Source organism: Triticum urartu, chromosome 1A, assembly GCF_056163025.1.
Source record: "Triticum urartu cultivar PI428250 chromosome 1A, HENAU_Tu73, whole genome shotgun sequence".
NCBI lineage: Eukaryota > Viridiplantae > Streptophyta > Magnoliopsida > Poales > Poaceae > Triticum > Triticum urartu.
In genome coordinates, this window is record NC_141873.1 from 130329012 (window position 1) to 130333391 (window position 4380).

Below are 4380 nucleotides of genomic sequence, written 5' to 3' on the forward strand. Positions count from 1 at the left end.
TCTTCTGCCGTGGTCGGGTTTTGAGTCTTACTCAACTTCACACCTTATAACACAGGGAAGAACTTCTTCTTTGACTATTCCATTTTGAACTACTTCAAAATCTTGTCAAGGTATGTACTCATTGAACAACTTATCAAGCATCTTGATCTATCTCTATAGATCTTGATGCTCAATATGTAAGCAGCTTCACTGAGGTCTTTCTTTGAAAATCTCCTTTCAAATATTCCTTTATGCTTTGCAGAATAATTCTACATTATCTCCGATCAACAATATGTCTTTCACATATACTTATCAGAAATGCTGTAGTGCTCCCACTGACTTTCTTGTAAATACAGGCTTCACCGCAAGTCTATATAAAACTATATGCTTTGATTAACTTATCAAAGCGTATATTCCAACTCCGAGATGCTTGCACCAGTCCATAGATGGATCGCTGGAGCTTGCATATTTTGTTAGTACCTTTAGGATTGACAAAACCTTCCGGTTGCATCATATACAACTCTTCTTTAATAAATCCATTAAGGAATGCAGTTTTGTTTATCCATTTGCCAGATTTCATAAAATGCGGCAATTGCTAACATGATTCGGATAGACTTAAGCATAAATACGAGTGAGAAACTCTCATCGTAGTCAACACCTTGAACTTGTCGAAAAACTTTTTGCGACAATTCTAGCTTTGTAGATAGTAACACTACTATCAGCGTCCGTCTTCCTCTTGAAGATCCATTTAATCTCAATGGCTCACCGATCATTGGGCAAGTCAATCAAATTCCATACTTTGTTCTCATACATGGATCTCAGCTCAGATTTCATGGTCTCAAGCCATTTCGCGGAATCTAGGCTCATCATCGCTTCCTCATAGTTCGTAGGCTCGTCATGGTCAAGTAACATGACCTCCAGAACAGGATTACCGTACCACTCTGGTGCGGATCTCACTCTGGTTTACCTATGAGGTTCGGTAGTAACTTGATCTGAAGTTACATGATCATCATCATTAGCTTCCTCACTAATCGGTGTAGTAGTCACAGGAACAGATTTCTGTGATGAACTACTTTCCAATAAGGGAGCAGGTACAGTTGCCTCATCAAGTTCTACTTTCCTCCCACTCACTTCTTTCGAGAGAAACTCCCTCTCTAGAAAGGATCCATTCTCAGCAATGAATAACTTGCCTTCGGATCTGTGATAGAAGGTGTACCCAACATTTTCTTTTGGGTATCCTATGAAGATTTACTTCTCCGATTTGGGTTCGAGCTTATCATGTTGAAACTTTTTCACATAAGCATTGCAGTCCCAAACTTTAAGAAACGACAGCTTAGGTTTCTTGCCAAACCACAGTTCATACGGTGTTGTCTCAACGGATTTAGATGGTGCCCCTTTTAACTTCAATGTAGCTGTCTCTAATGCATATACCCCAAAACGATAGTGGTAGATCGATAAGAGACATCATAGATCACACTATCTAATAAAGTACGGTTATGACGTTCGGACACACCATTACACTGTGTTGTTCCAGGTGGCGTGAGTAGTGAAACTATTTCACATTGTTTTAACTGAAGGTCAAACTCGTAACTCAAATATTTTACTTCTGCGATCATATCGTAGAAACTTTTATTTTTGTTATGATGATTCTCCACATCACTCTGAAATTCTTTGAACTTTTCAAATATTTCAGACTTGTGTTTCATCAAGTAGATATACTCATATCTGCTCAAATCATCTATGAAGATCAGAAAATAATGATACCTGCCACGAGCCTCAATATTCATCGGACCACATACATCAGTATGTATGATTTCCAACAAATTTGCTGCTCGCTCCATTGTTCCGGAGAACGGAGTCTTAGTCATCTTGCCCATGAGGCATGGTTCGCAAGCATCAACTAATTCATAATCAAGTGATTCCAAAAACCCATCGGCATGGATTTTCTTCATGCGCTTTACACCAATATGACCTAAACGGCAGTGCCACAAATAAGTTGCACTATCATTATTAACTTTGCATCTTTTGGCTTCAATATTATGAATATGTGTATCACCACGATCGAGATCCAACAAACCATTTTCATTGGGTGTATGACCATAGAAGGTTTTATTCATGTAAACAGAACAACAATTATTCTCTAACTTACATGAATAACTGTATTGCAATAAACATGATCCAATCATATTTTTCTCAACGCAAACACCAAATAACACTTATTTAGGTTCAACACTAATCTCGAAAGTATAGGGAGTGTGCGATGATGATCATATCAATCTTGGAACCACTTCCAACACACATCGTCACTTCACCCTTAACTAGTCTCTGTTCATTCTGCAACTCCCGTTTCGAGTTATTACTCTTAGCAACTGAACTAGTATCAAATACTGAGGGGTTGCTATAGACACTAGTAAAGTACACATCAATAACATGTATATCAAATATACCTATGTTCACTTTGCCATCCTTCTTATCCGCCAATTACTTGGGGTAGTTCCGCTTCCAGTGACCAGTGCCTTTGAAGTAGAAGCACTCAGTTTCAGGCTTAGGTCCAGACTTGGGTTTTTCACTTGAGCAGCAACTTGCTTGCCGTTCTTCTTGAAGTTCCCCTTTCTTCCCTTTGTCCCTTTACTTGAAACTAGTGGTTTTGTTTACCATCAACACTTGATGCTTTTCTTGATTTCTACCTTTGTTGATTTCAGCATCACGAAGAGCTTGGAATCGTTTCCGTTATCCCTTGCATATTATAGTTCATCACGAAGTTCTACTAACTTGGTGATGGTGACTAGAGAATTCTGTCAATCACTATTTTATCTGGAAGATTAACTCCCACTTGATTCAAGAGATTGTAGTACCCAGACAATCTGAGCACATGCTCACTGCTTGAGCTATTCTCCTCCATCTTTTAGCTATAGAACTTGTTGGAGACTTCATATCTCTCAACTCGGGTATTTGCTTGAAATATTAACTTCAACTCCAGCAACATCTCATATGGTCCATGACGTTCAAAATGTCTTTGAAGTCCCGATTCTAAGCCGTTTAAGCATGGTGCACTAAACTATCAAGTAGTCATCATATTGAGCTAGCCAAATGTTCAAAACATCTGCATCTGCTCCTGCAATAGATTTGTCACCTAGCGGTGCATCAAAGACATAATTCTTCTGTGCAGCAATGAGGATAAACCTCAGATCACGGATCCAATCCGCATCATTGCTACTAACATCTTTAAACTTAGTTTTCTCTAGGAACATATCAAAAATAAAACAGGGGAGCTAAACGCGAGCTATTGATCTACAACATAGATATGCTAATACTACCAGGACTAAGTTCATGTTAAATTAAAGTTCAATTAATCATATTACTTAAGAACTCCCACTTAGATAGACATCCCTCTAATCCTCTAAGTGATCACGTGATCCAAATCAACTAAACCATGTCCGATCATCACGTGAGATGGAGTAGTTTCAATGGTGAACATCACTATGTTGATCATATCTACTATATGATTCACGCTTGACCTTTCGGTCTCCGTGTTCCGAGGCCATATCTGTTATATGCTAGGCTCGTCAAGTTTAACCTGAGTATTCTGCGTGTGTAACTGTTTTGCACCCGTTGTATTTGAACGTAGAGCCTATCACACCCGATCATCACGTGGTGTCTCAGCACGAAGAACTTTCGCAACGGTGCATACTCAGGGAGAACACTTATACTTTGATAATTTTAGTGAGGGATCATCTTATAATGCTACCGTCACTCAAAGCAAGATAAGATGCATAAAAGATAAACATCACATGCAATCAATATAAGTGATATGATATGGCCATCATCATCTTGTACTTGTGATCTCCATCTCCGAAGTACCGCCATGATCACCATCATCACCGGCGTGACACCTTGATCTCCATCGTAGCATCATTGTCGTCTCGCCAATCTTATGCTTCCATGACTATCGCTACCGCTTAGTGATAAATTAAAGCATTACAGCGCGATTGCATTGCATACAATAAAGCGACAACCATATGGCTCCTGCCAGTTGCCGATAACTCGGTTACAAAACATGATCATCTCATACAATAAAATTTAGCATCATGTCTTGACCATATCACATCACAACATGCCCTGCAAAAACAAGTTAGACGTCCACTACTTTGTTGTTGCAAGTTTTACGTGGCTGCTACGGGCTTAGCAAGAACCATTCTTACCTACGCATCAAAACCACAACGATAGTTTGTCAAGTTGGTGCTGTTTTAACCTTCGCAAGGACCGGGCGTAGCCACACTCGGTTCAACTAAAGTTGGAGAAACTGACACCCGCCAGCCACCTGTGTGCAAAGCACGTCGGTAGAACCAGTCTCGCGTAAGCGTACGCGTAATGTCGGTCCGGGCAACTTCATCCAACAAT